This window comes from Cajanus cajan, chromosome 2 (assembly GCF_000230855.2).
Source record: "Cajanus cajan strain Asha chromosome 2, NIPB_CcT2T_4, whole genome shotgun sequence".
NCBI lineage: Eukaryota > Viridiplantae > Streptophyta > Magnoliopsida > Fabales > Fabaceae > Cajanus > Cajanus cajan.
The window spans coordinates 79,366,677-79,377,783 of NC_138518.1; the positions used below are offsets into that span (position 1 = coordinate 79,366,677).

Here is an 11,107-nt window from a genome sequence, read left to right on the forward strand (position 1 = left end):
CGTTCCTCTTTTCTTCTTCCAAACAATAAAAAATATTTCTTTATAAACCAATAGAAAAGATAATTAAATTTTCTCTATTTTTTATTCTCTCCATTTTATTTTTATTTTTCTTTCATTTTCTCTCTACTTCCGGTCAAAGCACAGGTGAATTATGTGTGTCGTTAAAATTTTGATAGAAATTCTCCAACTTGAAAATTTGTTTGATCCTATTTAGGGATGGCAACGGGGCGGGGCGGGTACGGGTTTTATGATACCCGTCCCCGTCCTCGCGAGTCAAATCCATCCCCGTCCCCGTCCCCGTACCTGCCGGGTATGTGGTTTTCATTCCCATCCCCGTCCCCGTCGGGTATCGAGTATACCCGTACCCGTACCCGTCAATTTTTTTATTTTTTATTTTTTGTAAAAAAAATAATATTTTTAAATTATTTTTTTTATTATATTATAATTATAATTAAGTTATTTTTCTATCTCATATTATAATAAATAATCACACATAAAAAATATTAATTTTTTTTTAATATAATTAAATTAAAAGTGAGTATTAAATTACAAATGGAAACGGGGACAAGTACGGGTACGGGTACGGGACGGGTAAGTACATACCCGTACCCGTACCCGTACCCGATTTAATATATCGGGTTTTACCCGTACCCGGTCAAACCGGGTATTCCCCGTCAAAGTCGGGACGGGTTCGAGTATTACCCGCGGGTACGGGTATATTTGTCATCCCTAATCCTACTCCTACTTGTTTTAAGTAGAAAGTAAAAGGCCAATAGAACCTAGCCGGTAGTGTACCAAATTATGGAAAGCCTCAATTATTCATAGCAATCTAACTCGTCCCGTGGGAACCCGCCTGAACCTGCTCCGATTTGAATAGAGAAAACTCGTGTTTATCGGGTTCGGGTTCGGGTTTTTTTCGATTGATAAAATTGGGGGCGGGGGTGAGCGTAGGAATGTTAATACACACCCCGCCCCCGCCCCCATCCCCGCTCTGCTTAATAATATAATTAAAAAATTATTTGTATATATATATATATAAATCAAAATTATAAATATTTATATGTAAAAATTTATATTATTTTACTTTTCTTTTATTTTTTTTAAATTGTTCATATTTATTTAAAAGAAAAAAAGAAAAGAAAAAAAAAGAGCGGGAGCGGGGGCGTGGCGGGGAAACCCGAACCCCGCTGGGGACGGGAAAACCCGAACCCCGCTGGAGGCGAAGATGGGAACCCATATTTTATCTCCAATGGATATCAAGGGCGGGACGGAGCCGGTTTAAATTTGCAGGATGGGGGCGGGGAACATAAAATTCGCCCCGTCCCGCTCCGTTGCCATGCCTAGCCTCAATCTCAAACCAAGGAAAAATGGACACTGTATAATATATTTTTTTTGTTTTTGTTTTCCTCTTTTTCTCATTTGGGCCCAATGTTAGACAGGTCTATATGATTTTTTTTAAGGCAGTATGATTTTATCCTTTTTGAACAAAAAATGGAAACACATTTATCTCTCGCGTTGACTAGGGGGTTAAGTACATTTATTTAACTTTCTTAAAAAATAAAAAATAAAAAATAAACACAATTGAAGAGGAAAAAATAGTTCATTTTTGCAGCTTTTGCTTTTCATGTAGGACAACTTTCAGGCGTTACAGCATCTTTAACTTTCTATTTCATCTCATATTTTAAACAATCCAAATTACTATTTTATAGTGGTTGAAAGTTGTCATATCAAGCTGTTTACGGTGGAATTAACCATCAAATCATGGGTTCTTTTTATTTAGACTAGCATACGAACGTATTTCAATTTAGGTGCTTTACTGTGTTATCGTGTTATCGCGAATGGAGAGTAGGATGAAAAAGTCTTAGCAACTACTTGTTTCAAAATGTTCTTCGATTAAAACAAACAAGCAATGTTCCCGCATGCAAATAACAATATGAATAGAATGAACAATGTATACATTCGCAATACAAATCATGTTCAAATTACATAATGTTCAAGCATTACAAGATTAAAGTCTATAACTACGTAATTAAAAGGAGAGAAGAGAAAAGAAAGACTACACTAATCCTACTCCTAAAAAGAGAAAAGACAAGTGGCCGAGAAGTAATCATACCCAAAGATGATTCCTTGCATGGAAGCCATATGTGCAGGCAGAGAATGCTTCAGAATTTGGTTAGAGTATGAGTTTTCCGACCCTGAAGAGGTTCGTGATCTTTCTATTTATAGAGACATAATGAGTGGTTAACTCCGTACACGTATACTCTTAATCCCATAACTGCTACCCACTACATTTGCTACGTGGTTCAGAATAATAACTTCTTTAAACCGCTTTTCCCACGTGTTCTTATTCTCTCCTTTGATTTTGATAACCGCTTCTGGCTTTAGCCATTTCCTTGTTCGACTTTTCCGAAGTGCGTTATGTTCGACCCTATCTTGAATGTTTCCATGTGAAGTCTTGTTTCCAGCTTGAATGCTCTCGAATCTCAATTCGACCTTATCTTGAGTACCCCCCTCTAGGACTAGTTATAATTCTTCCATGTATGGTAGTCTTGAGGCAATGCCTTTAGTCAAACCGTTTTCGAGTCTCATCACTTCGAGTAGTCTCAACAAATGCCCCCCTAGGAATTCGATCTTGATGGTTCGTTCTAGAAAGATTCAAATTCCTATCTAAGTTCTCTTTAACTGATATCTCTAATAGGAGTATTTTCTTTCGATGAAACCCTACTCTGGCTCGCACTAAAATCAGCATTTAATGTACATGACCGTTGAGGTGACATTAGCTGCATATACGGCGCGTGTTTGTCTCTTTTGCTGTTATCAAAATATTTGACAGTTGTTAAAAAAAAATTCATTTGTTAAGCCCATTACACTTTAAGCCCATCAGATTTTTTACCCCCTTTATATCCTTTTTCACTCTAGGGTTAACCACCGTTTTCACTATTTGCTTCCTTCACGCTCAAGTCTTCTACTTCTTCCTTTCTCCGGTGCTCCTTTGCTTTCTTCTACCTTTCTTTGGCTAAATTAACGTCCATGGCTTCTTCTGCTGCTTCCACTTCTGCCGCCGTAGCTTCAACGGTGTCCCCTACTACTGGGTCATCCCCAGTTTTGTCCACAACAATGGCTTCTGCTGCTACAACCACCACCACTGCTGCAGCCTCTTCTACTCAGGGAGGGGCGTTGCTGATGACTAACGCCCCAGTGCATACCATCCCTGAAGGCAAAGAGACCTTCGTACCTATCCCTGGCATGGAAGAAGCCAGTCTCAAGATTTACAATTCTCAGGTACTTCTTCCCTTCTCTCTTGAGAATGGTAATATTCATGCTTTTTTAGGACCATTCATGGGTCAAAACAAGAAAAAATTTGGTAACACTATGCTTCCAGAGGATTCTTCTGCTTTTCCCTTCATCTACTCGCCCTCTATAGACCTTTCTTTATTTAAAGATACCACTAAGATTTTTCGAGCATTTCCCCCTACCAAGGATAGACATCTTCAATGGTTATTACGCGTGGAAGATGCCATGAGTTCGTCTTGGGTCGAGACGGGGATTTCAGAATTCATTCAGCTTGCAAAGTTTGACCTACATCTCTTCGAGCCCCAAATGTTGCTTTCCGCACTTTTCTTCTGGAACAGGGAGACAAGAGCTTTCGAGTTTCCTTGTGGATTTGTTTGCCCCACTTTGTTAGATATTGCTGCTATCACTGGCTTGTCCCCATTAGGAGATAGGTTTTACCCTGATATCTTCGACGATGAAATTTTGATCAAGGACCTTTCGATTTCTTGGGATAAGAAAACCTATTTAGCTTTCATAAACGCACATATGGGACAACCTGGGTCTTCCATTTCACCTTCTGAACATATTGCTTTTTTATTATACTGGTTATCTGCTTGTGTTTTCTGCACGCCTTCTCTTCAAGTACCAAAGTACTATTATACTCTTGCGCAAGCCTTACACTTAAAGAAGAAGATTTGTTTAAGTAAACTGCTATTGGCTTCTCTTTACACTTGCCTTGATGAAGCTTCTGAGAGTCTATTTCGCGAATCCGGCCCTCGAAATCTTTCTGGTCCACTTTGGTTACTTCAACTATGGCTCAATGCCATCTTCGAAAAAAAACTTTCCCTTTCTTCGATCTTTAACTCTTCTTGTGAACTCGAAGGGGCTCGACTGACAACTTTAACCCCTCGAAAGCGCTCTGTAAATAATTTTGGAACACTACAAGAAAATTGCGAATTAGAGAGGGAAAGATCCCTCGCAAATCCCTCGCAAATCCCTCGCTAAACGGAATAGCGAGGGAGTAGCGAGGGATTTGCGAGGGATCATTCCCTCGCTAAATTCAAGTCGCTAATTAGCCTCGCAAAATTCCTTCGCTTTTCCCTCGCAAGCAGCTTCGCTAGTCCGTCGCAAATTTGTGCCGCTAATTCTTCGCTACCGCCTCGCAAACGTAGAACCTAAATTCCCTCGCTAATTGTATTTAATATTTCCTCACTAATCGTTCGCCACTCCGTCGCAATTATCCCTCGCAATATTGTCGCTAATTCCTCGCAACGCTGTAGCAATATATCAATTGAGGTCCTTCGCAAATCCCTCGCGAAACTCCCGCAAATATGTCCTTCGCAAATCCCTCGCTAATCCCTCGCAAATATGTCCCTCGCAAATCCCTCGCTAATCCCTCGCAAATATGTCCCTCGCTAAACCCTCGCAAATATGTCCCTCGCTAATCCCTCGCTAATCCCACGCAAATCCATCAAAGCATATGGATTGAGTTCCCTCGCGAATACCATGCTAATCCCTCGCGAAACCTTCGCAACATATCTTTTGAGTTTCCTCGCGAATCCCTCGCTAATATATCGCGAAACCTTCCTAATTTATCTATATATACATTATTCTTAATTTGATATTTTAAATAAATCTAAATCAACTACATAATTTTTTTTCAATTCGACATGATTTAAAATAAAAGTTGCATGTAACAATATCTTTTACAAAACCAAATTGTTAAATGTCTTACAAAATCCAACTTGTGCATACTATCTTAAACAAACCCAAACTAATTAAGGTCTTACAAAAAGAAAAGCCAAATAACTAGTCATCGTAAATAGTAAGATTTATAACTGTAGTGACCCGTTCTTCTATCATAGGCGTAAGATGTGTAGAGGCACATGCAACCTCTGGAGATGAAGTTTGGGTAGAGCTACTAGTTCCAAGATCCAAGCTATTTCCCATGCCATGCACTCTTTTCTTCTTGTTTTCACCTGCAGCTTTTAACCAAATATCAGAATCAATTACAGGATGAGATAAAGTGTCTTCTCCATATTCGACGAAAATTTTCGACGAAAATTTTCGTCAGAAATTTATGACGAACATTTCCGACAGAAATTTCTGTCAGAAATTTTGAAAACCGTTTCTGATGAAAATTTCCGTCAGAAATTATTAATTTAAAATTTTAAATAAATTTTTTAATATAACTAATTGATATCTTATAATTTAATACTTCCTGCATATAAAGATAAATTATGTAAAAGGCATAATATGCAACACAAAAATACAAATTGTTAACAAACTTACTTTAATTAAAAAGTTTGTTTACAAACATTTATTGAATAATTCATGAATTGTATGATGTTAAGCTACATAAACAACAATATCTGAGTCTGACAAAGCAGAAACTTCGTAAATTATAACAACTTGGCGTTTAGTCATTCAAAGTTTTCAGGCATTTGTCTAATTAATAAGATGAAAACATATCCACACATGCCACTGATGTCAGCTTATATACCTCCGGTAGAACTGTAAGTAACTCCAAGAATCCCGGTATATATTCTGGATAGGAATCCATCTCATCCCTAAGCCATTTCACTATACCACCATCCCCCCAGTCTTCTGCAGGCACGTGCACAGCCAACGCAGCCACTGCAATGCTAATCTACAGGTGTAGACAATTTTGAACAACACATTTGGGTACATTAAGTTTCCATATAAAAAGCCCAAAAGTAACCAATAAAAAAAACAACAAAGAAGACAGAAGGGTGCAAGAGACTTCTATTTGACACCTGTGTTCTGACTTTTGGAGGACCCTTGTGGAACTTTTTCAGCAAGGTCTGCATTCAAAAACAACTATGAAAGTAAAGCACATAAAGCATTGTTTCTACTTAAACACCTGCATGGTCATGGCAGGGAGTCCATAAACCAAACAATTTTTCGCAGTGCAGGTGAAAAACAGGAGTATATACACAATCCTTTTAAGAGGGAATCAAATACACATCCTAAACTTAAACACCCTATGAATAGCACCAAAAATACATAGACCCTCACTCACATTCAATGAGTCACGCAACGGCCGAAAAGCTGTGGAAGGGAATTCCTCAAAGTCCCTTTGTACCTAAATCATACCAAATCAAGTACTCAAAAACCACAAGAAGAAGTAGCCCTTGGGGTAAGTATTTAGCATTCTCAAACACCAATAAGCATTAACCAGACATCAACAGGAAGTAGAAGACCACAGTTACGTTGCTTCTCAAGGTCTGAGAACAAAATATCAAGGTTTCTAGATTGCTACTGGGATCATGAAGTAAATTATCAGCCACCTGCAGAAAAACATAAGTGCGGTTCGAAATTTAATTTCTGCACCGAATTACTGAGTTCACAATTCAAAGGAAAACAAAAATAAAAACCCTAAGTCTCTACAAAATCCAGAAGACACGGAAATAGAAACATTCGTAAAACACAGCTAGATAACTCGCAGAGAAGTTCACAGCTCCAGAAGCAACGACAATCGTCAAATCCAGCACCGGAAAACGATAACATCGACAAACCAAACAATCATCGAGTCATTCAGTGGAAATCAAACCAGCGCGCATGGAAGATAAAGACAAATAGGGAACGAAATGAAGCGAATCGAGGAAGCAGAGAACAGATTGAAGGAAGAACCTGCCACGCATCCAAAGTTCACTGGAAATCTTGGAGATAGCGATCGGCTTGCATGCGCACGGAGTCATCGGGCTTCCTTGCTGAAATCGAAATGAAATGAATCGAATCGCAGCAGCGATATATATAGGAAGAGGAAAACGAAGCTCAATCTGATTTATGGGTGGCTTTTTCAATCTCGGTGTTCTGGTTTGGGCACTGCGTTTGAAATGAGACTTTCTCAGCCGTTTGATCCATTGACGCTAGGTGAACTTATATGTCTTGTGCTTTTAGCATAAGGGTTAAATTACATGATCTTGACACGTGGCCCACTTTACAGACCATCAACGTGTGATTTCTTTTATTTTATTTTTTTACTTTCGGTTCTTTAACTTTGGCATCACATTTTGTTTGAATTGAATTTCCTCTGTGCAACCAAGATTAATATTTTTTTTTATTAAAATTACAATAACCACACTAGTATTCTAACTTAAAATATAATGTATTTTATCCCAACTTCCACCATTAAGAATTACAAGATTAATATTTTATCTTAGGTAAATTGCATTTTGTCTCATTATAATGTTTAATTTGAAATCTTCTCATCTAATTTTAATTTTGAAATCTTAATCTTCTAATTATGGTAAATCTTAATCTTAATCTTATCATGTTAAAAGAAAAATTTCGATGCAATAAAAAAATCTCATTATCTTTATTTATTTAATGCAATAAAAGAAAATTAATTTTTAATAACAATTATAAATATTTTTAAAATTAGTTTTTTCAACGGGGCAGGTGCATGTTGAGGGGTATGGGTAATTGCCCAAACAGTTTTTTTTTACTTAAATAGTTAATAAAAACAACTTTATCCATAAAAAATATTATTTCCATAAATATTTTATAAAAAATGAATGTTGAAAATTACAAGAAATAAGAAAGAGAATAAATTGGTACTAATTTTATCACTTTATCTTTTAATTTTTAGCATTTTTTAATGTTAAATAAATCGCATAAATCACAAATATACATTCATAGAATCTCAAATGAAATAAAAATAAAAATAAAAATTGTCACTCTATTCATGACAGTTGTAATTTTTTTAAAAAAAAAATAGGTATTTTAATTTTTTCATAAAAGCATATATTTCTATAAAAAGAAAACTTATTATATTTTTAATTTGCAAACATAGTATAGCCTATTTTTTTTGTCCTTACTAAAAAAATTTCATGAATATGTTATTGATGATAACTAAACAGACTTTAATTATTCCTAAAAAAATTATGATTTTTGAAATTTATAAATTTTATGAATTATAATTCTTAAGTATAAAACAATTTTTTGTGTACTAAATGTTCTTTTAAAATCATTTTTTAAGATGTTATAAAACATATTGATATATCAAATAATTTGGACATATCATATATAATTAATTTGATCTTTCAATCATTTTTTCTTATATATATATTTTCTAATTAAATTTAAAAGTGGTATATTAAGTATTATTTATTTGAATTGAATCATTTTTTCTTATACATATATTTTCTAATTAAACACTTTTATTTTATTTTAGTTTCTAACATATACAAAAATATTTTAAATTATCATAATTAAGAAAACAAGACATACACGGACTAAATTCATATTGTAAACATATAAATTATATTTAAAATTTATGATATATATATATATATGTGTGTGTGTGTGTGTGTTTTAAAAAATATATATGAGTGAAAATTCAGTTACTTCAAAAGTAACTCTTAAAAGAGTTATTTAATGAATGTAATTACGTTATATATTGAATTTATTATTCAATAAATTAAGTCTAAAAATTTGTATACTTTATCTTTTAATCAATAGTTTTATTTAATAGATAATTTTAGATAATATTTAATAATTTTTAAAATTAATATTAGATAATATTTAATAATTTTAAAATTATTTTTAAATATTGAATAATTAAAAAAATGAAGAAATAACAAATAAGATAAAAATATATATAAGTAAAATAAAAAGAAAAAAATATGAAGAATTTCAAATTCTTACTAGCAACAAAATCTCTTATTTGCGAGGGATTAGCGAAAAACCTTTTCCCTCACTAATTTGCGAGGGATTTGCGAGGGATTTGCGAGGGCTATACATTAGCGAGGGATTTGCGACAAGAAAACTCCCTCGCTAGATGAAAAATTCGTTTTTATATTTTGGCTCATAATTTGGCGAGGGATTTGCGAGGGCCTAAGTTCCTCGCTAAATAAGCACTAGCTTTAGCGACAGATTTGCGAGGAGATGAAGGTTGGTCGCAAAATGATCCTATTTAGCGAGGGAATTTAGCGAGGGATATAAATCCAAGCTATTTCCTCACTAATTAGCGAGGGATTAGAGAGGGACTGTATTCCTCGCCAGTCCCTCGCTAATTAGCGAGGAAATAGCTTGAATTTATATCCCTCGCTAAATTCCCTCGCTAATTTGCGAAATTCTTGTAGTGGAATCTACATAGAGACTATCCTTAACTTCACGGAATTCAGTGAAGACTTGGCTCCGTTTATTCGACCTTCCTTGATAGGTCCTCCTTGGCTTCGACAGAACAACCAAGTGGGGGATATTGCTTCAGATATGATCGAGACTTGGTTTGGCTTTTTATCATGGGATCTCCTTTTTTCTGGTATGAGGCAAAGAGATGTTCGAGTTTACCCTTACCACCCTCAACTTTTTGCCCGACAATTTGGATTGTGCCAGATGAAACCTCTTCCCCTTCGTCGAAAAGAAGGCATAGACGCTGACATCTGCATCGAATCTGGGAACTATGAAGAGGTTCTACAATTCATTTTGCGTCCTGACAAGAAACTTACACTTACCCCTTGCAACTTCTCACCTTCTTTCTTAGTTTCTAGATGTTACCTTCGTTGGTGGTGTCAGTACTGTACTGATAAGCTTATCTCTTTCGATATCTTTTTGAAGAAGCTGATCAACTCTCCTCTCTCTTGTTCGCAGGGGCCTAAACAACCAGGTACTTTCAAGAATCAACTTATCATTTATCAATTTGAACAATTTTTTAAGGTTTGTTATCGACCTGACAATGTACACCGCACCATCTTTGACGCTTCTGTGTCCTTATCGAAAATGGTACAACGGAACATACGCTCGAAAAAGGTAATAAACTCTCTCGGTAAAACTAATTTCGAAAAATTTTGTCCAAAGTATATACCTCCTCTTCCAAATGCCCTTTTTGGCCTGGTTAAACATGTATCTCATCCTCCTTGGGTGAAAACACTCGACCCGTTTTACCTTGAACGCAAAGAAATTCCCGTAAAGCGTAAAGTTACCTACGCGCGATGTTCCGTGTACGATTTTCCTCGAAACAAGTGGTGGCCATTATGTTGGGTCAATAACATTAACCCTCCTCCTGGTAAATATTTTTCATTTACTTGTTTTTCGAGTATACCTCGAACCTGTCTCACTTCTTTGGTCCAACCTTGCAGCTGCTATCCCTCAGCGTGTTCCTCGACATCCTGATCCAACTCCCGATTGGGAGAGTGATGAAAATGAAGGTGTTTCGAAGAAAGGTCGAAAAAGAAAAACCGCTGCTGACAAGGTTTCTTTGCGTTCGAAGGTACGACTTGTCTCGATTGCAACCTTTCTCCATTAATATTCTATTCTATCTCACTCTTTTTGAGCTTCAACTTCACAGAGTATCGAAACCTCACAGAAACAAGAACCCTCGAAAAAGCCAAGAGTGGATTCGGACAGTACCAAAACTGTAAGTAATTTAATTCGAACATCAAGGTTATTCTCATGCTCATATTTCATAATCAATTACTTATCTTTCAATTCTTTTCAATTCAGGTCTCGATCACAAAAAAGAAGGACAAGGGAAAAGCGAAGATGGTCTTACCTCTTCCCAAGAAATCCCATCAACCTTCTGGCGGGAAGCTACTCAGCGACGCCATGAAATCTGTTCCAAAGGTATTTCGATTTTTACTTTCATTTACTTTGTATTTTTGATTTATCTAACATTTCCTCAATAGGATATCGAGATTATCCCCTTGGACTCCTCTCAAGATATGTCTCGAGAGATACAGAAAAACGTACCTCTTGTCACTGAAGTAACTCAACAGGTTCATGTTCTCATACCTTTCGACTTCAAATTTTCTGGTGTTTTAACTTAATCTTTTAACTTACCCTTTCATTTCATCAGTTGCCTACCTCC

The 11,107-nt window shown here is 35.9% G+C and overlaps 1 long non-coding RNA gene across 1 annotated transcript; it reads right to left on the minus strand.

The window, feature by feature from the left end:
* Positions 1 to 4,368: 4,368 nt before the first annotated feature.
* LOC145955340 (uncharacterized) lies at positions 4,369 to 10,249 on the minus strand. The gene is made up of 3 exons (XR_014431956.1): positions 6,317 to 10,249; positions 6,051 to 6,098; positions 4,369 to 5,923 (listed from the first exon to the last, which is right to left on the minus strand). It is a non-coding gene; the product is annotated as an uncharacterized LOC145955340 (long non-coding RNA).
* Positions 10,250 to 11,107: the final 858 nt, after the last annotated feature.